Genomic DNA, 25843 nt, shown 5'->3' with positions numbered 1-25843 from the left:
ATTCCTGTATAGTAAATTCCTGCTAAATAAAGGATTTTTTGAATAAATACAAAAATAGAGCGTACAAAGTATCCGCGTCGGCACATTTTCAAACTTTAACAACCATTTACAACTATTAAGAAGTACATAAAAATATAATTGGCTATATGGATATGTAGAGGAGAGTCCCCTCTACCCCTTGACTAAAACTTGAACTTTCTCGCATGTTTAGTTTTTGCGTAACATGTCATTTCTTATCAAAATCATGCATCTTTACAAAAACCCATATTTTTCGAGAACGTTGCGTGATAGAGCAATTCTGCTTTCGGATTTGGTTTTAGAATGACAAAGTGTTTAAGAATCACCCAACAGGAATTGCAAAACTCGAGAAAAGTTTCATTTTGTTGGACAGTGTATCTGAAAATAAAAAGCAAATGAATTTTTGAGAATATATAAATAAATGTTTCTGATAAAGCTTAATTAATTTATAGAAAACTTTATTTTTCCCATTTTATGCGATAAAAAGAACTGTAAATTATATAAAAAGTTCACCATATAGAAAACCGTGCAGTACTATTCCACTTTTGTCTTTCAAGTGAATTGTGTGATCAAATTTTTAATAATCGTCGCTGCGATTTTTGGAAACCTGGTTTTGAGAACAATCCATTCAGAATTTGAGAAAAAATTTAAACTACCACGAACAAAAAGTTTTTCATCGTAGCATGAATCATCGATTCTAGGACCATAAAATAAATCCTTGGGGCTGAACGTCAGCAGTCCGACAAACAAGTTAACCGATTTGCGCGATATTCGTGCTTATTTTGCCACATTTTGCCCTGGAAAATTACTGCGTCAATTTTATGGACATTAGTGAAATCGGTATTGACGCATTAGGACAACATCTCTTTCCATAAAAATTCCTCAGGAATTCTTTTAAACTCAAAATATAATTATTTATTTCGATTTTTAAATATAATAATGCAAGATTTACGAAACAGCTTAGGGTAAGGGACCAATTACTGTGTCTATATTAATTATACTTATTTTTAAAGCATAATGAATATTTTTAAAAGCGATATTACATTTTTTTCATTAAATATATGTTATATATGCATTAATATATATGTTATATATCTCTTTTTTCATACCCATAATGCTTTAGAAATAAGTATAATTGATATAAGGACAGTAATTGGTACCCCCACAGTAATTGGGTCCCTTACCCTATATATTAGTACAGGTAGTCTGTGTTGTTTTTCATCAATATTTTTTTCCCCCTCACTCTCCTCTTTTTTTTTTTGTTTTTTTGCGTCAAATCGTCTATTGCGCTCCCGTTAAAAAAAGAACTAAAGTGATCTGCATTTCCATTAAATTGTTTTTCATTGTATGGTAATCGAGCGTTGAAAATTATTGAGGCGTATAGCCAAAAGCGGTTGCGTGATTTTTCGGTTCCTTAATACTGACCGAGCACAAAATACGATTGGTATACATTGTTTTCAAAAAATTTGCAAGACTGACTTTATTTAAATTTCTCATCATTTTTATAACAATATGTGCTTGAATGAAGGAATATATTTAGGTTTCCCATAAATTTTATAACAATATGTGCTTGAAAGAAAATATTTATTGAGGTTTTTCGCAAATTTTTTAACAATATGTGTTTGAACAAAGAAATTTATTTAGGTTTCTCAAAATTTGTATAACAATATGTGCTTGAACGAAGAAATTTATTTAATAATTTCTAATGGAAGCATCTTTGTAATTTCAATAATTACAAATTACATAATACAAAACCAGTCGTGGTAAGGTTAGTGTTAATTTAAAAGAAAAGCCTGAGTACAAGTGTGGTGCCGCAGCCGCGAACAGATTTCTCGAGTAAGGTAATATGAAAAATGGAAACATATATGTCGACCTCGACGTCACTGGGGCAAGGCTCATTCCATCTGTGCACGAAGGACTGCCGCCATTTCTTGTGCTGTCTTCGTCTAGTAAACATTTAATCTCGGCTCTTAATCGGGAATTATAAAATCGATAGAATGTAAAAGTGCGAAGCGCTCCGAAAAAATATATAGTCAGTCAAAAATGTATATATCTTTCAAAACAGATTCCCCTTCTTACCCTTCTTACTTTGCTAGCTGATGATGCAAAAAGTTTGGAAATAAATGCATTTTGTCGGACTCGTGAAAGTGGTAGTAAAGGTCAGACTGAAAATTTCATTCATTTTCAAGCGTTTATAACTAATTGCAACAGTATACTAACATAAATGTATAAAGCGTGTTTTTAAATTTTCATTGCAAGCTCAGACAAAACAAAATCAATAGTTCCTAGATTTTTCGCAGTTCCTGCCAATTACAATTGTTTTAAGATATTTGAACGCCATGCAGTAAATTAATTCTTCTAAGATCTTGAAAAAATTCAAGACGTTTGAAAACCACTTTGAAAAAAATTGTATGAATTTTTGATTGATTGTATTTTATTTTATAATCTTTCGTAACATGATGTTGTTCTGCACCGAATAATTTCAATGCGGAATATAATTCCTTTCGCATGCACGTTTTAGAGTTTCCTCGAATCGGGAAAGAAAGAATGATGGGAAATTAACTGACGAAATAGATAAGGAGTATGACGAAATATCTATTATATACGACGTAGAACAAGTAGAAAATAAACTACTTGCTCTAGACATTACAGTCGACTCCTGTACAACGCGATAAAGAAGATCCAAAAAGTACTTAAACGCTAAATACCGGATACTAGAAAAATTGCCTATATTTAAATAGTGATAATTTCGTAAAAACTGATCGTACGACAATAAATTTCGTCTCATTTTCAAGCTAGAAGCTTTTAGTTTCATAATCCATCGTTCATTTTATTCTAAGATTTTTTTCTTGATGTAGTAGACGACAAACTGAAGACGCATGTTTTCTTGTAAATGCTGTACATTCAAACGTCTGTGAAAATTTTGAACAATTTTTTTCGCCACTGAAACCAACTTAACGGAGTTAAAGATTGAAGCTTCGTCTTTACAACGACATTTTAAAAATCGATGTACGATTTTTCTCAGTCGTTTTGTCGAGTTTTGAATGAGAGGTGTGCTGCCAAGTTTACAATAGTAAAAGTTACAAATGAAGGCTTTACACGATCGAACTAGTGCCTCATTTTTGTTTTATAAAACAGTGTAAAAAAATCGTAGATCAATGTTTAAGGGGGCGTTGGAAAGAGGTGGCTCCAATCATCAGATCTATGTAAGGCGTGGTGTTGTTTGTTTTGAGAAGGACGAATGAATATCCATGATGAAGAGCAGGTGACCGACGAGTGGTAACGGAATGAGTTAACGCGAAAATTCGTGAAAATCATCGTTTTACAATTGCAGAATTAGGTATCCATTGAACTTTTTAACGTTTCACGTTCAGTAATTCACGACATTGTGACAGAGAAACTTGGCCACAAAAAATTGTCTGCGTCTTAAGACTGGCAGCGAACTTCTTTGACAGTCAAATAAAGATACTAATAATAAAATATCAAAAATGTGTTGAAGTCTGTGGCGATTATGTGGGAAAGTAACACAAACATGTACACAGGCTCACGAAAGTATTCGAACGCCCTTTAAATCAGTATAACTTTTTTTATATTGGATCAAACGACCTGACTTTTTTGAGCAGTTAGAAGAATTGGTTTTCCAAATGATGTGAAAAAGATTTTGAAAAAATTGCAATTGGTAAGAATTACTTACATGAGAAAATAAAAATGGCACTTTTCACAACTTTTTTATTTGAACCCGTAGTGAAAATTTAAAATATGCGTTTCGTAGATATATGTTAGTTATATACATGCTGAAAATTGAATTAAATTTAATTTAATTCCAACTTTTGGAAAGTGCCTTTTTTATTTGCTCTTATAATTCCGAGCAATTGAAATTTTTTTAAAATCATTTTTGCACGTCATTAGGTAAGCCAATTCTTCTATTGCTCAAAGAAATCAGGTCGTTTGGTCCAATTTAAAAAAGTTATACTGTTTTAAAGGGCGTTCGAACACTTTCGTGAGTCAGTGTAGATATTTTTTGGCTAAAATAAGTCATTTACATATTTTACGGCTTTTTCCTCATTTTTCAACGGATCGTACTTGAAAAAACACGCTTTATAGCCAGCGACGGACCGTTAATTTTGGTGCCCCAGGCTAACACTGTTTACGACACTGTTTCCAATTAACCCAAATTAACTCATGTACCAACAATTTGTGTATAATTCATTTTTTCTTCTGTTTTTGATTTTGATTTTTTTTGACCGCGAAGGTTGCCCTTTGACTGAACGGTGCCTTGGGCTGCAGCCCATAAAGCCCGCGCCTAGATCCGCCGCTGCTTGTAGCTAATCATACTAAGAAGTTATTGCAAAATTATGTATTAATATAAATTGACCGTACAGGGTTAATCGGAACTGTTACAATTTTCAACTAATTATGAAGCAATAGTAATTTTATAACATTACTCTTTCTGTTATGTAAATAAGAACCGCATACTTTCTTGAAAGAACATGTAAAACAGTTCTAATTAAACATGGACATTCTAATTAATTCTAATTAAATTCTGCATTTATTCTAATTAAACATTCTGCTCTGGAAAAAATTAAAGTTGTGACACGCAGATTTCTTGAATTTCTTATTCTACTGCCAATTCCTCACACAGTATGTACTACGTGAAAAAGATACTCTTAACTTTTATATTTACCGTTTAAATGTATGTAATCTCTCACAACTTAAAACTGAATTCTTACAACAGAGTTGAAAGTGTTAATGTATAAAGTCAACATAAAACGGAAGAGAAATGATTGAAAAGTTAAAAATTTGATAAGTTGCTCTTATTTATATATAGACTGGGAATCTTCCTATTGTTTCAAATTGCAGCTACTCGTTTTTCCCATAAATGCATAAAATCCGTAGTCTATTTATCTATACAGATTAGACCTGAATTTACTCACTATCTTCTACTTGTTGCATCAAAAAATGTTTTTTTTTAATATCTCACTTTGTTATCGAGATACGAAGGCGACCTTAAGTGTTTATTTCATTATGCGTAGTATTTAAATATGCGATTTAAAAGACCATCGAATGCCGAGTAAAAAAGTATGAAGGCATGTAGGGTGAAAAAGTAATAATTACCGAGATATTCTTTAGTTAATCTTTGGTGGAAGCATGATGACAAAACTTTTTTACTTTTAATTATTTGTTTGTGATTCTTCTACTAATTTATTTGTGACTTTTTCTGATTAAAACAAGTCCAAACACGATACAGTTTGCATCGCGTTTACTCGATTAATCCATGATTCAGTAGAGCCTCCATTATCCGAACCAGTTTTGAGAATCGAGGTTCTACTAAATCGTGAATTAAACGAGTAAACGTGATGCAAACTGTATCGTATTTGGACGCATTTCAATCGGAAAAGCGTCACGAACATAATGGTGAAAGTTTCAGAAAAAAATAATTATAAACAAACAAGCTATCATTGAATTAGACCGAACATCAATACTCTTTCGAATCGCATATTTAAATATCACACGTTATAATTCCAAAAATCAAGGTCACCTTCACATCTCAATAAACTATGAAGACATCAAAAAACTAATAGTCAAATTGCATGTCTTATTAATATAAAGGTGCTTTTGTTTGAAACTTGTGCAACGAGTAGGTTGCGAGTAAATTTAGGTGGTACAGTTTAGTGACCCATTCTGTGTATTTATCAAATTTTGTGTATATTGCACCTACTATTTATCTATAGATACTAAAGTTATCTGGATACTAAAATAGCATAATTCTGCTTACCCTGTTAAAGCTGTAGAAGAGTAAAGTTATCATCTCGAAATCGTTTCGAAGATAAAAGTGATTGGGCTCTGTTCCCGATCATCTGAAATAATATTGATGCAATTTGTTCACTCGGACGTAGATCTTAAAGAATCAGGTGTCCTTAGAGACAACTAACGAGGACATCCCCCTTCACGTTTGTCATCAGCATGTCACTCGATCGACTAGGAAACGTACGGTAACGTTACTACTCGACAGGCATATCCACCATGATAGTCAGTGGGAGGTGGCAGGTAGCTTTTAGCGCTTCAATGCTCTCCGACACTCATTTCATTTCCACGCACCGTCTCTCGCGGACCAACCTATTAAATGTTGACTTGAAACGTACACCGGAACGATTTGAACGAGAGATCGCGGACATCGAGTCGGGGAACTGGAATCAGTGTGACACCACGGGGCGATCATCGTCGTGCCAACAAAATCTCTGTATTATCTCAGACTCGCTGTACCAACTTCCAAACAGCTTCCTCCTGGAAGAGTGAAGAACCCAAAGTCGGGAACTCGAGGATCGAACATCAAACATTTGGAACAGTTGTTGCGTTCAATTTTACTTTACAATTGTCAGATCGTATATCTCAGGAGAGATATTTTCTCCGACAGTTTATCTCTCGAATGGAAAATTATTAAAACGAGTAGAAAATCGGAACTGTGTAGTAAGAGGATTTTCTATCCGTGAGTGACCAAGATTGTCTACAGCCATTTTTGATATTCCGATTTCTCGCGGGATCTATTGATTGATTGAGCATTTCCTTTGACAATTTCTTCCCGGTACAGAAGATCGGAGATATAGACAGCTCGTGCCACATTCTGAGAGATCGAAGTCATCGAACGATCGAAGTTAACACGTCCAAATTTCTGACCGAAGTGGATAAAAATATATTTCCGCTTCAACGGAGGAACACACGATCTTCAGAGAGCAAAGTGAGCGATCATTTCCTTCGAGCACAGGATCAAGGATCTGAGTTATATTTCCCGAAGCAACGCGCGTGTCCTTATCGAAGCGTCCTCTTCGCGTTGTTCTCCTTGACCGTCATTGACAAACAGTTCGCCGGCTACTAAAATGCGATCGCGTTGAAATAATTGCTGCAGTGATCAAGTGCAAGGTGGTACAAGCGCTGATGTTCAATTCGTACTAGCTCTATGACATTAACGATTCTTGCGAGTTCCGAAAGTGCGAACGACGATATCTCGAAGCGCAGGAAGACTTGACCCCTGGCTGATCGCTATAATCGGCTAAAAGTGAGTACGAAAAGCATGATTCCACGAAGATTGCTTCCTGTTCGCTGCGATCAGAGCAAACGAGGCTTCTCTATGGTTATCCCTTGGATCTTAGCAATAGGGCACAATTTGAAAAGCATCAGGGATCTAAGGGATGATACGATAGCTTTAACAATATTGCGAACCCTTAAGCCTTCTAATATTAAACTTAAAAACTTAGTTACACCTTAAGTACATGTTGCTTAATAAAAATTGCAAGACAGATTTATATTTCCCGCAATATTTAAAACAATATGAAAGAAGAAATTTATTTAATAATTTATAATGGAAGCATCTTTGGAATTTAAATAATTATAAAATAAAAAATATGTTAACGGTGATTTTACCCGTCGTAGAACCATAAGAAAAAGTTCACATAAAATCATATTTGAAATACAGGATGCCCCAAAAATATGTATACGCAGTTTGAATCTTGGTCCACTCATTATTTCCAATTAATTACACCCTGAAAAGAAAGAAAAATCAGAATGTTATGACCCGTTAAACAGTGTACACATTTTTTTGTGTCACCCTGTATATTTCCTGGAATAATTTAGTCAGCACTGGTTTGTGGTCTTACCACTTGCAAACTCCATCTCAGTAATAGACAATTTGTAAACCAGTGGCTAGGTGACTATTGTGGATTAACTTTAAGGGGTCGCCTTGTGTAGTGGATCAGAAAATCGTTTTCTTTTTGCACAAAACGATAGTATAACCCCTCGACAATATTCTGCTGAAAGTATTTAACGAAATTCGGAAAAATTAAGCGTCTTTTCTACTTATAATATTGACATTAAAAGAATTAAAAATATAAGAAAAGTGTAAATTGTTAGGAATATTGTCTAATAAATTTAAAATAGGTAAAATGGAAGTAGGCGCGTTTCAACGCGTTTCCTAAAAAACATAACTCAAAAATTATTCCATCGAGTAATTTGATTTTTCGTATATTGTTTAAATAATTCATTTTTTGTTGCATAACTTTTCACAAAAACTTCTGAAACGTTAATTTTTCTTTTCAAATTGGACAATCCTTTCTTCCCTTGTTCACTTCAATTCACTTGAAGCTGTGACCACTCATACTCAGGATGTGTTTATAAAATAAGGGAATATATTATTATATGCTTGAGTTGTTCGTGAGGATAGAATTAATACAGCAGGTATTATATTGACGGATGCACATAAGTCATTATAACTCCTTTATGTACAGCTCTTTTTGACTAAACAAATATTTTCAGTTGGTTCATTAGTGTAGTAAAATAGCCAACAAAATTTCGTAAAAATTAGTTCAACCTATTAGTTACAATAAATTTCTAAACATTCGTTTATTCTCGACGATTTTCATGAAAATAGAATAGGGTCGCGTTTAAATCAGACTATTACAGTAAGTATACATGTGATAGTATAGATTTTTGTAGAATTTATGGATTATAAAAATCATTGAGAAGAAAGAAAAGACTTATGTGCGATGCTTGCTGATTACTGTTGGACACTTATTATTGAAAATCGGGATACCATGTACAAGCGTCAAGCAAGGCGGAAACGTTTTTAAATTTATTTACACCAGAAATTCGTTAGTTTTTGCATTTAATTTTCTTTATTAAGCATTTCCACAATGAAATGTGAATATAACTCGTATTTCTATAATTTTGTGTAATGATTGGCACCAAAAAAGACAAAACAATAATGTATGTAATTAAGCATAGTAAGCAGAGACGCATGTGAGTGATACCAACGTCGACTACGCATAGCGACGGCCCTGGCGAGTCGAGAAAAGGCTGCAATGGCCGTCTGGCGCGAACGCGTCGCGCACAAGCTATCAATGAACATTTTCTTAATCTGCTCATATACTAAGGGAACCAAATACTTTTCGTGAATGGTTTCTTTACCAGAAGTGTCTGTAGAATACATTCCTGTATAGGAAATTCCTCCTAGATAAAGGATTTTTCACATAAATACAAAAATAGAGCGTATAAAGTACTCGCGTCGGCTCTTTTTCAAACTTTAACAATTACTTACAACTGTTAGGAAGTACATAAAAATATAATTAGCTTTATGGATATGTAGAGGAGAGTTCCCTCTATCTTTTGACCCAAACTTGAACTTTCTCGCATGTTTAGTTTTTGCGTAACACGTCATTTTTTATCAAAATCATGCATTTTTACAAAAACCAATATTTTTCTATAGGAATCACCCAACAGGTATCGCAAAACACGAAATAAGTTTTATTTTGTTGGACAGTGATTATATATTTATAGACATTCACACTGATATTTTTACTATCCTACTAGACTGTTTCATTTTTCGTTATTTCACTAAATCACTGTATTTTATATTTTTTAATCTTTATATTAAACGACTATAATAGATTACATACATGGACATATTTTTTCAAAAATATTTTTGCTTGGGGTGTTTCAGAAGAACTATTCTTCTAGAGATAATAATTCACAAAAGTTACACAACAAATTTTACATATTTTCAATTTATAGTTTCGTTACTATTTATTCCGGTTTGGTTGAATTAACTCTGACATGCATAATGTAACGACCAACACTGAGTACATTTCAATAAAATGCTTGTTTAATCAGACCACTCATTTGAATAAAATGCTTGTTTCATCGTCATTAATTCCTTATGCAAATTTTGTTGGGATGACATCATACCGTTGTATTGTATTTCTTAGGACAATTTTCTAATAACTAAATACAATATTTTAGTTAGAGGATATTTTGTACAAGTGTAAATATAATTACTGAACAGTGCATTTTTATTAAAAAAAAAAATTGTCTGCTTTAATTTCAAGATAGCCACATAGACATTTATTTACTTTTTAATAATTTTGATAAGTTCGACACAATCCAACAATATTTGTAAATTCTTCAAATGTTTTTACCGTTCTGCATTTTATCTGCTCATTTGTATCATAAATACATGCAGTACAATAATTATATTCGGATATATGTAAGACAATTGATGCATTTCTGATTAAAAAAAAATTATGGTATACACACAACGAAGTAATCACGAAGTAATCACTCAATATTATGTTTTTTGAGTCTAATTTTATAACAATGCAAACTAGAATAGGATCTCAGTCAAGTGGCATACGCAGATGTATTATTACTAGACTGCGAATTTTTATGCAAGATGAAAATTTTGTGCATCAATTTTAAGAAACAGGTGCTAAATAAAAATTTCTTTTTTCCTTTTATAATTCTAATAAGTTGAAAATAATGCATTGATGTTCCTAAATTCTTTCAACTTTTATACTATTTTAAATTGTACCTACTCATTTGTACCTACTCATGGTTAATTATGAAATAATCCGCATCGAGATAAACTAGAAAGATGAAAACGTGTTATATTAATTCTGAGTTACGTTTATGCGACAGGTGTGTAAATCTTTCGCAGAGATTGCACTAGAAAATTGAATAATTCATATATTTAAAGTTTTTCCCTATCTCGTACCGTCGCGGACCTATATTCAAAACACACGAACGCTGCAGATGCGAGTGAATGGGAAAATCTCGGAATCTTTGATTCGAATCAACCACTCGCTCCCGTTCTATTATTTATTGAATTGCTAAGTTGTTGTAGTCTATAGTGCTTTACTCCCTATGCTAGAACAGTGTTTGTATCCAGAGAAAAAAACAAGACGCTGGAATGCCGTTGGAGAATAATTAATTACCAGCTGTACGTGAATATATTCACTATTTCATCGGTGCCGGGATTATATCTTATTTAGCAATGCTCCACTTTGCCAATGAACAGAACGCAGTTTATTTATTTGCCTCCGTTGCATACAGACAATCCAAGTACCACCATTTTGAAGTCGTTTTGATGCTAGAAGCCCGTAGTTTCATAATCCATCGTTCATTTTATTCTAACATTCTTATTCATGATGTAGCATGATGGGGAAAACTGAAGATGCATTTTTTCCTTGAAAATGCTATACATTCAAACGTTTGTCAAAACTTTGAACAATTTCTTTTGCGACTGAAACTGACATATATTTAAAAATTCTTCTCTTTACAAAGACATTTGGAGATTGATGTACGGTTTTTTAAAAATTACATCTTATTTGTTATTGACTACTTATAGGGTAGTAAATAATAATAATAGTAATATACCAATCGTCTCACAACTGGTTCCTAAACCTGGTCTCATTTTAAAGCTTGAGACTTCTACTTTCATAAACTATCATTCATTTTAACCTAATATAGTTTTGCATGATGTTTTCCTCTAAGAACATGGGTCGTCAGTTTCCTATTTGCTGCATCGTATAAAAATATCTTACAGAAAAATTAACACGGCTTTGCGAAAGAGGAAGCTGCAAGCTTTAACATCAGTCCAGGCTTGTGGTTGTACTATTTGGTTTTACGAAATGACCACAATTTAAATGTCGACAATTTTTCGTGAATCGGAAATGTGGTGTTTAAACACTTTTTGGATCCACAGTGTATAAAATCGTCAACTTTGTAGATTATAGTAGACTGTAAATAAATTTGTTCGGAATCAGTCTGATTGAATACACTCTGCACGCTTCGTCTGAAATGTCATAATAGTCTGGTTACAAAAACTGTTTTAGTGTTTTGCTTACAGCAGCAGAGAGGAACGTACGAGAGAAATATCGTAAACAAATCAATTCAATTGCAGAAGCAGTTACCCTTGCATGCAACAACTTTTTCCTAATGCGAAAAAAAACACTAGTTTTGAGACAGTCATGGTCTACAGTGTTGTGTCCTTGACCACGTGTACCCGAATAATTAATTCTGTAAATGGTTGTCTAATCTTAAGAAGAAGTAATAACCTGAAAGACTAATATTACAAGAGTGAGATGTGTTTACCCAAAGTTTCCATTATGTATAGCGAGTCTTACGCGCGAACCCACTAAAGTTTGACACCTAATAGTTCATGCTAAATAATTCCGTTGTACACATTATTACGTGTACATCTCCTGCTGATGTAATAGGTGTCCCAATCTTCATGGTACAATCAGAAACTATACAGAGTAACTGGTGGCACAGTTGAAAAAGGGGGTAATTCTATACAAAAAAAAATTGTAAAATTGAGTTTACGAAAATTCTAATTTTTAATTTCATCTTTTATCTTTAATTCGTACTCTCCAAGATTCCATTTATTTCATGTACTGAAGAACTTTTTATTTCGTGTACTGATGTACTAAATTGAAGAGTTAATTTAGTTACTTCAATAATCTCTTCTCGAAATGTTCCCATTTCTTCTTGAAATGTGCCCAATCCTGTTGAATAGGAATAGTCTGACGCGTCTGTTCATGACCCATCGATTCTACTTCTTACAATTGCTAAGCACGCGAACTTTGCGCATTTCCAAAGTCGATTTTCTCGAGAACGAAGCCTCTTATGAAAAATTTTATTTTACATTTTCGACGTATTCTTTTTATGTAGAATCGCCCATTTTTTCAATTCTTCATTTAATTTCCAAAAATGTTATCGTGCCAATGTTCCTTTTAGAAAAACGATTCTAAACGTTTGCAAAGTGCGCATACCATCAACCCTTTGCACTCGACGCCATTTCAATTTCAACGTCCAGCCATTTCACTCGACATAAAAAATTTTCGATGATGTTTTCAGTATTGCGCATATGAAATTGTTTTTAGCAGTTTCCTAAATATTGAGTTAGAACGAAAGTTCATAGCGTTTTAAAGCTAAAATGCAAAGTTACAAATTACAAATTTACTTGTTGAATTCAAAATACAATAGAACCTCGGTTATCTACACTATTCAGGAGAACATTAGTGTATAGCTAATAGAACAATTATTTAGTGGCAGTGTGAAATTAAACTTTTATATCGTGTTGTATATAGATCGCTTCAGATTGAACTGTTTACATATAAAACACGTGTTTCGTATAATGAAGAATTCAGATATCGTGGGTTCGGATAATCGAGATTCTACTGAATCGTCGATTAAATGAACAAATATGCTCCGAATCGTGTCATGTTTGGTCTCATTTTGATCAGAAAAATACCATAAATATGTTGACAACAGTTTCAGACAAAAACAACTAGTAACAAAAAAGTGTTGTGTATTGGATTTAGGTGGTATATCTAATCACGTATCATGTTGTACTTCTCATAAATTTTTCACGACTATCGTGCACATCTCGATGTCGATATATCGATTATGCCACCAAAATTCGCTGTAGTGGGTATCCGTAGTTTTTTGCAAATATCTCTAAGTTCAAGCAACAGTAACATATACAGTCTTTACTCGATATATGTCCCAAATATCTAGTCGATAAAAGTCCCAGAACTATCCCCCCTGCCGCGGGGTATACCACGTGAAAGGCCAAGAGCTTTGCTGTCCTTTTCTACGATCAGCAGTGTATCAAAGAATAGTATCTTCTACCCGATATATATCCCTGGGTAGGCCCTTGTTGTGGACATATATCGAGTAAACACTGTATAGGGAAATGTTGTTCAAATGATGTTTGAATATTTCAATATTTTTTTTACGAATGAATATTTCGTAACGAATAGTTACCTAATTAGGTAACTAATGATCATTTGAATTATGTGAATGACATTTAACAGTCTTTTAAAGAAAACGGTTTTAATAAAAGTTGTCAATAACTGAAAAGGGGGTGATGCTGCATGAAAGAATGGGTAAAAAATGTAGAATAAAATTTGTTGACCTAACCCATCTCACTGACCCTTACTGTCTCGGTTTAGATTTGTGTGTTATTCCATCGTGTGCTATCTATGTTCAATAATAATTTTACTTTGAGGACGAGCCGCCCCGTTTAGAACGGTATCGACTGTTCAGGAGCTCGAGTAAGGGGCTACGTACCTTTGGTAAAATAAGAACAAATCAATTTTTCAAATATGATATATTCTGTGTACAACGTGCTTGGGTTAATTAGATTACCTAAGCTGAATACACAAAATTTTATGGTGACTCCATTTTTTACTTCGATGACTATAGCTTGTTTTGTAAGAAATATTCCTGTTGATGAAGTAACACTAAACACGACACATTTTGGGTCATATTTATTTGTTTCACCCTTCGGAGGTGAACGTTTTTGATGATTCCATGGAAACCATAATCAGATCCATTCACATCTGCACATAGCACTTATCTTTTACATATTTCTTAAGCCATTCCTTTTTCGAGATCAACGTTAATTTTCTTCTTGAACTCGGTACAAAATATAACCGATAATTTCAACTGACTGGTAAAAAGCTACAATTTGAGTGAAACCTTTATAAATCTGGGTCAAAATGGACCCAACTTCAGCCATCTGATTCACGATGTAGTATAACCTCGATCACCGCATTAATAAGCGGACAATGGGTATTTGGATACAGATTTTGCACTAAAAATAAATCCTTTTATACATCATGTTCACCTTTTTGCATTCTAAATTAACTCTATTGCAGGTTTTATTCACCTTTTTTCGAACCAAGTTTTTCTGCAAAGTTTTCTTAAGCTACTTTAACAAAAAAAAAAAAGATTTAAGGTTATTACATCGAAAGAAAAATTTTATTGCATACATATATGTAATAATCAAAAATATGTAATGGAAAATATTTATACATATATGCATATAACTTTATAATGGTTCTCTTGCTGCTGCGCGGGACATTTATATGTACATATTCATGTAATAATTATGGCAATCTGTAGGAGTGATAATTGCAACAGAGTGATTAATCACATCCGCTAAGTATCCACGGTTTGAAGAATTAGCAAGAATGTTCAGAATCGCAAAAAAACGACAAAATGACACTGCATAACTTCACTTTTGAGTCATCCACAAAGATGCATTTAATTTACAGAAAGGTGAATGTGATCTGTGAAAAAGTGAATTTTATTTGCCAACTGGTGAATCTTTTAAATACAAATTACATATTTTTGAAATACTTTTTGCCCTTCGCTGATAGAGAGTAACTCAAAATACGTGTGTTATTTTTAATCATACGAGAAAATGTCTAAAAGAAAAAACTACTTTGTTCAGAGGGGCAATTATCGAAATGGAAAAGATCATTTTCTCAAGGTCATACTTTCTAAAATTTTAAGATGATCAACGGTTTTCTATATTGACTAGCTTATTTTTTTAATGGAACGTTATAGCTAATAAGAAGACAAATTTAACGATATGTAATTTGTTTTTATTTCTTATTGTTAAATGCACAAAAATAATATACTAAGGTATTCCACTCCGGATTTCATGCATTTTTGACAAAAATAAATAGGTGCAATTTGAAACAGTGAAAATATTAAAAGACTAACAATATAAATATATTATTTTCTCTACATTAAAATTATTAGTGAAAAATATTTTATATTTAGCTCTCAGTTTCTTGCAATAGATGCAGAAACTTTTTACTTTGCATAAAAATCCGGAGTCTAGAAATGACATAATAATCGAATTAATATATCGAAGTACATTTCGCATTCGAAAAAGAAAAAAATAACTTACAAGTTGATAATATATTTGTCATTCGAATATTTGTTAAAATGCTTCTTGCCCATCATTGCCTGTGACTCTGTTCGTCATTTTGGTTACAACAGTTATGGTCCCTGATAAGAAGATAGTGGGGCTCATGAATGGCGCTGGATTTGCGCGGACGCGCGTCCGCGATGTATCTTGAGGATGAATCGGCGAAACGTTTGTCGAAAACGTGTCAATTAGCCGAAGTGCCGTGGTGCGAACCGATCTTAACGAGTGTGATGACACCGCTTTTCAGCGACGGCACCGTTGCCCGCCTCCCCCAGGCCGCCCCGGTAAATTTGTCGGCAACGAGACTGATTATTATGTCCTTGCGAGACTGACGATAATTACAAACCGCCTTACTTTCAGTGCCACACGCTTGACACGTCGATTAGAGCTTTCGAGAGCAGGTTGACCTCGTTTCCTCTCTTCCACCGTTCGATCCGCGATCACGAGTGATACCCGAGGTTCGATCGAAATCTGCGACAATAGGTCGCACCCGGCTGAAGGCCGTTCGACGTTCGAGCCAGCTTCGCGGGGTTCGGTAACAGTTATACAGGGTGTCTCGAATTTAAATGGCAAAACTTCAGGAGCGTGTAGGGGACCGAAAAACTAAGACAAAAAGTCTTTTAGAGATTTGCTCGATTTTGCTTCGTTTTGGAGAAAATCGCAAAAAAAGAAACGAAACAAGTTTTCATTTTTGTACTTATTTATTTACATTTTATTTACGTTATCATCTATTTAATTTAGATATTGTTCAAAATGTTGCCCTTTTGCAACAATGCAAGCATTACACCTAGCACTGACTTGATAAATTATTCGCGTATTCAACATTAGAATACCATGCCTTACCATGCCATGTACGCGGAATTGTAGCTGAAGCTATTCACTCCAAAATATCTGAGTAACTGACTAAAGACTGATTAAGGAATCATAGAAGAAAGCAAGAATGTAAACAAACGAAAGAATGTAAAGGATAACATCAAGTGTTTACATATCTCACTGTCACAACTCACACAACAATGTCAAAACAATCAAAAATACAAGTGAATACAACAACTCAAGAAAGCAACTGACAAAGAGATATTGAATTTTTGCGATTTTCTCCAAAACGAAGCAAAAACGAGCAAATCTCTAAAAGACTTTTTGTCTTAGTTTTTCGGTCCCGTACACGCTCCTGAAGTTTTGCCATTTAAATTCAGGACACCCTGTATATGTGGTTGTAAGGAAAAACGCCGCCTGTCACATGTTTTCACTTTCACTTTTTAAATTTGTACTTTTCATTTTCAGTTTCGTTAACTCAATTACTTTGACTTTGTGAAATTTTTTGGAACAGAAGTCCGGCACTTAACTTGCTAAATAAAATGTAATTTTCGTGTAAAGAAAATCGAACGAATTCATTACAAACTACAGTGATGGACAAAAGAAAATTTTAATAATGATTTATACCATAACTAACACTATTTTTACAAACTGCTATTTTACTTAAAAGCAGCAACGAATTTTTGTTTAGAAATATCTTATAAAATAATGGAATAGGTGGATAGTTTATTTAAAAGAGTGGAACGATTAATGAAACTGAGTGGACAAGTTTAACTCTACATTTTTATGAATACAATTTTGATATTGAAACATTTCAAGCTGTCTACCACAGCTTGTTTGCATACTTGCAATAACCCCTTGCGTATACCATTATCTTCATGATTACAATAATTAGAACTTCTTTGTCCGTAATAATTTTACAGAAGAGGGAAGAAAATTGATATTTATTGTATGTTTATATTTTGATGCCTAAATATTGATTACAAAAGCGTAACATTCATATTCAGTAGATTTTGATTAAAGTGTGCTGAAGTGTTTCCAAAACAATACTTCCTTTACTAATGTACGAGCACTTAATGCAATATGCACAACTAAAATTATTTTTATGTTCAATGGGATTGAGATCTGAAGATTGTGGTGGGCATCCGAACTTTTAACCCTTAGCACTCGAAAGGCGACTGTAAGGCGCTACTAAAAATTGCTGTCATTATTCAAAATATTTTTGACATTATTAAATTTGTTTGTATTTAATAAATTACTAAAAACTTCAGTATTGTAACATTGCACCATTTTCGTATGTATAAAATGAAAAACAAAATATACATAGAAGGGAAATATTCTAGGTCGGAAGAATTGTTTCGTTTTGGAGTTAAAATAGCTTTGAGTGCAAAGGGTTAAATTCCTTTTTCCTTCAAAAAATTGAATGCCACCTTGTAAGTGTACTTGGGGTCGATATCAATTCTATTATTCTTATTCATTTGTGTAAATAAGGATGCAAATGTTAGTTAAAGTCAATGTATTCACAGAAATGACGAGAAATATCGACAAATGTGTACTACGTAGTCAATATTATTACAACGCAAAAGACTTTAAACTTATTTTATGTCCGCTGCACGTGTCCCTGTCGAGCAAAATGGATTGTAACGCATTGTATGGAAACGGACGAATAAACAAAAAAATGTCGTATAGTGTAGCGAGGATGTCCCAGATGGGATAAATGTTACCAACATTTAAAAAACCATCTGGAAGTTATTAATACTTGTACACAGCAATTCCAATTTTAAACTTTCTTTTGTCCGCCATTGTATTTTCGTCGCTCGACACATCTGCGTACAATTCTGTCAAGTATTCGCTCGACAGTTAACAATAGTGTTTTACGATATCATCTGAAGTCAATATGGCACCCACATGGGACAGTATAGTTGGGAGACAGTTGCAAACTCGGCGCGGTCAATGCAACCTTGACCATACTTCCAATTATGATGCACGCGCGTTTCACCCTAAGGTAGAGGTACCTTTTATTACGGTACGGTACAACCTTCTTCAGTGTCATGTTTGCTATAGCCTGTTTTGGAGAAAAGAGACCTGGCACACACCGGTAATCATAGTAGCTTTCCACCCTGCTCAAGTCACTTGAAACGATGACATTCGGCTGATCGAAGAGAGGTGAAAACTATTACATCTATTAATCCTTCAGGGACATCTGTGCACCGTGCTGACTCTAAACAGTATTTCAAAATTGATTACACGAGATTAGATTACCAGGTCCGATACGCTTTCCATTATTACTGTTTATTTTTTCGAATTTGAAAATACAGTGGATTCAAGAAGTGACACACTAAATTTCCGATTCTGGAGACATTGTCTATGTTTAAACTGTCATAATTTTATGGAAAACTATTATATTACTATTATATTATTTTCAATCTGCTAAACATTATAAGAAAGAAAATAAATTTCTATTTCACTTCAGTTCGTTGCAATTGAGGTAAAAAAATTTTATTTTGCATAAAGATCCGCAGTCTAATAATGATACAACAATAAACCTGGACTCACTTTAAAGCTGGAAGCCTGTACTTTTCCAGACAATGTTCCATTTTTTTCTTAGATATTTTCGCATGATACAGCTGATGAAAATCTGAAGGCACCTTTCTTAACGAAAATGCTCCAAACTAAATCGTCTGTGAAAACATTGAAAAATTGTTCTCATGACTAAACCACCATAAATTTCAAATTTGAAGACTCCTCCTTTTGCAATGATTCCTTAAAACTTGATCTACGACCTTTTGAGCTGTTTTAAATTGTAAAAATGAGGAACAACATTGGTAGTATAAATCTTCACTGTGTAGTCTACATTATTATAAAGTAGACAATACGTTTTTCAAACAAAAATTGTACATATAGTTTTGGGGGTTCTTTGTACAGAGGGAGCTTCAATCTCCAAATCTATGGTGGATTCGATCCTGAAAAAATTTCTTAATGTTTTTGAAAATGTTTCAATTCGTAACATTTTCGATAAGAAAATGTCTTCAGTTTTCCAGCCGCTGCATCGTGTAAAAATCTTAGATAAAAATGAACGATGTATGGTAAAAGTATAGGGTTCAAGCTTTAAAATGAGTCCAGGTATATTGTTGTACTACTTTTCTTAATGAAATTATCACAGTTGAAATATCAACAATTTCTGGAGAATGGGAAATTTAGTGTTTAAATAATTTTTGGATCCACTGTAGCTATGAACTATATCAAAATGTCTATACCTCTAGCAAATTACACGTGTATTTGCAAAAAATAGGAGCCAAAGAAAATTTCTTTCTTTCCTTAATAATTTTAATAACCCGTAAACAATACATCGACATTCTTAAATTCTTTTAATCCTTGTACTGCTTTAAACTTCACCAACTCGTTTTTGTCATAACTGCATAAAATCCGCAATTTATTCATAGCTTCATTTACAATTTTTCCTTATAAGAGAATGAAACTAGAGAAAAAAGGATATAATCTTCATCGTACGAGATTCGAAGAATAACAAAATGGTTGAACTAGCATCATTATAATGCCAATTTATAAGACAATTTATGCAAATATTCTTAGTTCATAACTGTCGCCAGCGAGAAGCGTACGATTTTAAAAATATGCAGGTTTTTGTAGAAATTATACATTTACGTTTTATTTTTGTGCATTTCGTAATAAGAAATAAATAAACATTGCATTTCCTACAAAGGTCAATTGTAGGACAACACACCATACACGGTTACATTTATTTTTTTAATAGCTATAACGTTGTATAAAGAAAAATACGCGAAAAATAAATTTTAGAAAGTATGACCTTGAGAAAACAATCTTTTCCATTTCAATAAATGCCCCTCTGAAAAAAGTAGTTTTTTCTTTTAGACATTCCCTCGTATGATTAAAAACAACAGATGTATTTTGTGTTACTCTGTATCAGTGATAGGAAAAAAGTATTTAAAAAAATATTCGAATGACAAATACATTACCAACTACTATTCGATTATTATGTCATTAAAAAATACATCTATTGAATACATAAATCAGTTGTCGAATACCTTGGCATTTTGTATTTAATCATGTTATGGAATGTGAAATACTTCTGTAATTTGTATTTAAAATTCGAAGCTCAATGGTTGAAATGTTTATCTTCAACTGCACAACAGACTGTGCACGATGCGGTTATGCAGGTTGCATCGTGCTATATTGAAGAAAGTAATTTACTTTTTATTCGGCTGCGATACTGCGAATACAAGTGTTTATATATTTTAAACATATGAATTGTATTCGGTATTCGATGAGCTCTTAAATACAAATTGGAGAAGTATTTCCCATTCCATAACACGATGAAATACAAAATGCCAAAGTATACGTCAATTGATTTATCTATTCAATAGAAGTATTCGGTATTTTTCACTTATTTGCATTGATTGGTCCGTATTTTTCGTTTATAACTACATAACGAAGCCGCGGAGAATGTTTTCGCAAAGGAAAAAGTTACTTAAAATTATCTCAGGAACCACCCCTTTCAAGGAAATCCAACATTTTTGGGACACCCTGTATATACGACATGATTTATTGTGTACAAGCATTCGACGCTGTCCATCGTTGCCATGTATACACAGAATTTTATTTATTCATTTTCTACGGAGAATGTACAGAACGTTTTTCAATTCTCCTGTCAAAATCAATCGTAACGTTACACAATAATACAAACACTTCTAGCACCTTGTAAAGGTATAAAGGGTTCGCATTGAGGTCGTTGCACGCCGGTGTAATTAACTACATGAGTTAAATTGTCAATTATCCGTTACGAAATTGAGTTGAACGATCCGGCTGATGTAATTGCTATCGCCAATGATGCGTACCGCAGGTGCAATGTGTGCACGCAACAATAAAGAGAGCAAGTTTTCTTTGATCACGTTTTCTACCACTATTAATTAATCGACCGGATAAGATTTCCGTTAATCGAACTATCTATCGCGTAAAATTGGACCACCCATCGTTGTCCGTGTGCTTACGCAACGAGATAACGTCAGCAATAAATATGTATTACAAGGAATGCCATATGAATGTCGGATTTTGACTGGCAATATATATTCTATAGAATTAGAAACGGATTTTAATTAACGTTAACCGTACCGAGCACGAAATGTAACTAGTGCGGTGTTGTACAAAAATTACAAAACTGAATTTATTTTGCTTTCTTGCCATTTTTATAACAGTATATGCTTGATTGAAGAAATTAATTAATAACTTCAATAATTGTAATTTCAATAATTATTTAATAAAAAATGTGAAACTGGCGATTTAACCGGTCATGGTGGTTAGTGTTAAAGCAAAATTATCTGCGTTTTTCTGAACTTGAATGCTTAAGTAAATATTATATTAAGTAAATATTAGTAAGTGTAAAAATTATTGGTATATCCTTTAAAGACGAATAACTTTTTAAATATGGGCCAAACTACTTCAGTTTTTTTTTTAAATCTGAGAAGGCTTCGTTTACCAAATAATGTGTAAATCATTTTTTTAGAAAATTCTTATTGATCGCGATTGCGATGAAAAATGTAAAGGTCACAATTTTCAAGTTTTTTTTCGTTTACGAATTATAAACGCTTAAAAGTGGAAAAATAGCTGTTTTTCACGATTTTCGACTTAAAATCGCACTTTTAATCGTTTATAACTCGTAAACGAATTAACCAATATCGGTGAAATTTTCAGCATGGATATAATTTATTCGAGCGAATCAAATACATTCTTTAAATTTTCAATACAGGCTCAGATAAAAAAGCTGAAAAAACCAACTTTTACTATTTCTTTTGCGATTCCGACCAATTCAAATTTTTTTCAAAAATTTGTAACACCTCGTCTAATAAACTAATCCTTCTAACTTCTCAATAAAATTCAAGTCATTTGATCTCATTTTTAAAAAGTTATGTTGCTTCAAATAGTGTAGACTCAGTTTTGCTCGTTAGTGTATATTCGAACTTGTAAGGGAAGTTTGAGAAAAAAAGAATTCGGTTTGCGGAAGTTTTGTACACGAGTTAATATCATCCGAATTGGGTAAGCTCGATGAAAAAAAATTTTAATTTTAATCAGAAGTCAATTATTTATTGTGTACAAATATCATCATTAGACTGCGGATAATTTCGCAAAAGTTGATTAGGATAATCGCGTTCCGCATAGTCCGCGGAAAGTTTCGTAGAGACACGCGTGATATCGCCTCCTTAGCGAGTATTTGGTACAGGATGTCCGTCAATGTCTGCTAATATTCAGTCGTTTTCTAGAACGGCATTAAGCTACGACACGCCTCCCTCTCAATTACATAGTTGAAACTTCAGGGTCTGTAATGTAATTGGCCAAGGTATTGAATTGATATTTTTCTGGAAATTGTGTCGCCATCTTTAAATCCTTGTGCAGAAGCACAAGGTTCTTCGTTAGGTTCAACATTTCTTGGAAATTCCTCGAATCCCGTCAGTTAAACAGTTAAACAAACCCATAAAAATTCCATTTCCTCGTTCGACTTAAAATCAGAATTAAAGGGTTCACTCGAATAATGAGGCAGCTCCATGTTTTACACATTGTTATGTATCCGAATTCATTTTGAAAAACGTGATCTTTCACTTGGTATAAACAGGAGGAAGGTCCAAGTAATAAGTATGATGGTTTCCAAATATGTAGATACCATTGTGTGTTTCATGTGTTGGATATAACAAAGAGACAGCTCCATATTTCATTGTACCATTAGAATACAATTGCTTTTAAATACATGACCCATTGTACTAGTGATTACAATAAAGTACACTCTCTTTTTAACACGTTGACGGCTATGTTCCTCTAGACTTAAAAATTCATTTGTGTCGTGATAGGTTGAGTGCGCTGTACTTGATGTGTGCAAGATGTAAAAAGATTGAGAAAATATAATAAATAATACCATAAAATTAAATTTCCAAGTTTTGAATTTATTAAATAAATTGTTTTGATTTGATTTTTATTAAGTAAATGTAAAAAGAAATCGACTTAAATGTTTAAATTGTATTTATTTAACAGTAAGAAAAATAGAAGTTTTGTATTCAGTGTAAAAGTTTATTGGTGCAAATATTAGTTAACTATAAATTTATAGCACATTTGAAGCAGTGCTTGATTTTTAATTGCTTCTTATTGATTTATCCAAATTACTAGAGTAAAGCTATTTCCTTATTGCAGCAACTCCTTTAATTATAATTTAAAACCTGAAGAGGTTCAGAAGCAGAATTTTACTGCTTAGAACAAACAAATTGTTATATTTGTTGCTACTCTTAGCGTACGAAAAAAGAATTCCAAACATTTTAATATTATTTTCACAATGATAATGATGAAGAATGGAAATACTGATTGAATCTGTAGTAAACTCTTGCAATAATAACGTATCTGAGATTGTTTAACAATCTCCGCAAATAAATGAGCATAAATAATATTAGCATAAACAAGAAACGATCGCCAGAAATCCCCAGTAAACAATTTGCTCTTGATTTGCTTTGAATTTGTCACCAAAATTTGTCTACAAATTCCGACCCATCTATTTCCGCATTAGGCGCGGTATTTGAGTGCAATGTTTGCAGCCAAAATTCCATGCCAAATGGAAAGCAAATTGAGACCAAACCTTGATTTCGTTATAGAGGGCAGGTCGGTCGGACTAAGAGTAAATATCGGGCAAAATCGGAGGAAATCACTATAATTTTAATATCTCTAAATATTTCCTCCAATATTCTGGAGAAAATTCCTCCAATTTTGCCCGATATTTACTCTATAAGGAGGCCAAGGTTTGGTCTCAATTTGCTCTCCATTTGGCATGGAATTTTGCACTCAAGCTTTTGACACCAAAATAACTAGCTTTTGCTCGCAAAGTACGATTACAAACATTGATCCAGATTTGCTCGAAGCAAGTTTGGCTGACTGGGTCCAAACATGTTTATTCTAATGAATAACGTGGTCCTAATTTCTTTCAAATGACAATATCTATGTAACATATCATTTTTATGAGGTATTGTTATAAATAAATTGCTAAAACTTTTGCGTATTGAGTTAATCTAATATTAAAACGTTACAGGGGCAACAGATCTAGAACTATAGAAATACTAATTTCAGGAAACTACCCTTCAACGACCGTGTGGCCTAACGGATAAGGCGTCGGACTTCGGATCCGAAGATTGCAGGTTCGAGTCCTGTCACGGTCGACTATTAATTTTTTTTCTTTTTTATGCTATTTCAAATGTCCCACCTGCTTTCTATTATATCATCTATTAAAAAATAGTATATTATATTTCTTTTAGTTATTAATTTGTAATTATCCATTGAAGAACATCATGTACCACCTAGAACCACTACAACTCACCTTATTTCTGAACAGTAATCAATTTTCTGTTTTTATATATTTTTTAATAGTGCTATAACCATTGAAATTTTTCGTGTTTTTTTTTAATTATATAACATTATTATAAATATAAAATTACGACAGAAAAATGTGTAATGTTTTGGAAAGCCGTCTTACATCAAATAATTTCCTATTACACATTATTTTAAATATATGTACAAGGAAATTACATTGTAAAAATTCATATTATAAAAAGTACAAGGAATACAAGCAGACACGAATACACATGTGCATGTGTAGAACAAGATAAAATTAAATAAACGTTTTTATTTCATTTCTATAGCCATACTTGTATCGTCTTATTGTCCGATTTTTAAAACTATTTATGTGCCCATTACAGTCATTCAGTATGCAGTGTATTTTCTATGTAAATAATTTATTATATCCTTTTAATCATTAATTCTTAATTATTCACTGTACAAAACTAAGCAATAGACTGCCGATTGTATGCATTTATAACAAAAACGAATAGATATTATTTTTGTTCATCTTCCAAGAGTATTAATACGTTTTTTAGAATGTACGGCATTATTATAAATATGAAATTTGTTTATAAAACAAAAGTGCATTAAAATAATAATATTATGAAAATTACAAAAACTAACTAAAACACAATTACAGAGCTGGGTAAAATCGCATTTTAAATAATAAATAGTAAATAATCCTATTTATTTTAAAGTATGCGTACAACTTTGAAAATAAAATATTTTATTTGGTGTAATAAGTTTTTAAAATAGTATTTCAAAATAGTCTTTTATTTGAAGAATATTAATAATAATTGGATTTCATCTCGAAATATTTGATCTCTTTTATTTTCAATATTCTTGCTGAAAATAAGGGTTTATATTCAATATAGATTTATGTGTATAAATTTTGTTCTAACGGCAAGACACATTGTATGCTCATATTGTTTATCAACGGACCGTAGTAGCAACCTGCTGCGTATATTAGAGTGTTTATACGCGCATAATACAGTTTTCAGAGCAATGAAACGAAGTAAAAGAACACATTCAATTTTATCGGAAACACCTTTTACC

General features: G+C 32.8%; 1 protein-coding gene, 1 long non-coding RNA gene and 1 other non-coding gene across 5 annotated transcripts in view; 2 read left to right on the top strand and 1 right to left on the bottom strand.

Moving 5' to 3' along the window:
* The window catches only part of LOC143364582 (uncharacterized), a 40541-nt gene extending 34717 nt beyond the window's left edge, over nt 1–5824 (bottom strand). The window contains exon 1 of the long non-coding RNA XR_013084194.1: nt 5795–5824. This is a non-coding gene — a long non-coding RNA (uncharacterized LOC143364582). The remainder of the gene's footprint in view (nt 1–5794) is intronic.
* The window catches only part of LOC143364453 (synaptic vesicle glycoprotein 2B), an 81990-nt gene that overhangs the window by 29991 nt on the left and 26156 nt on the right, over nt 1–25843 (top strand). The window contains exon 1 of one of the 3 annotated variants that reach the window (XM_076804802.1): nt 6611–7072. The exons of the other annotated variants lie outside the window; for them this stretch is intronic. The gene's annotated coding sequence lies outside the window, so the exon portion shown is untranslated. Of the gene's footprint in view, nt 1–6610; nt 7073–25843 lie in introns of those variants that run through there. 3 annotated transcript variants of the gene reach the window in all.
* On the top strand, nt 24537–24609 carry Trnar-ucg (transfer RNA arginine (anticodon UCG)). Its single transcript has one exon. It is a non-coding gene; the product is annotated as a tRNA-Arg (tRNA).

The sequence above is a fragment of the Halictus rubicundus genome, chromosome 2 (assembly GCF_050948215.1).
Source record: "Halictus rubicundus isolate RS-2024b chromosome 2, iyHalRubi1_principal, whole genome shotgun sequence".
In the NCBI taxonomy this organism is placed as follows: domain Eukaryota; kingdom Metazoa; phylum Arthropoda; class Insecta; order Hymenoptera; family Halictidae; genus Halictus; species Halictus rubicundus.
The sequence above is the reverse complement of the archived record's forward strand: the minus strand, read 5'-3'. Positions and strand labels throughout refer to the sequence as shown.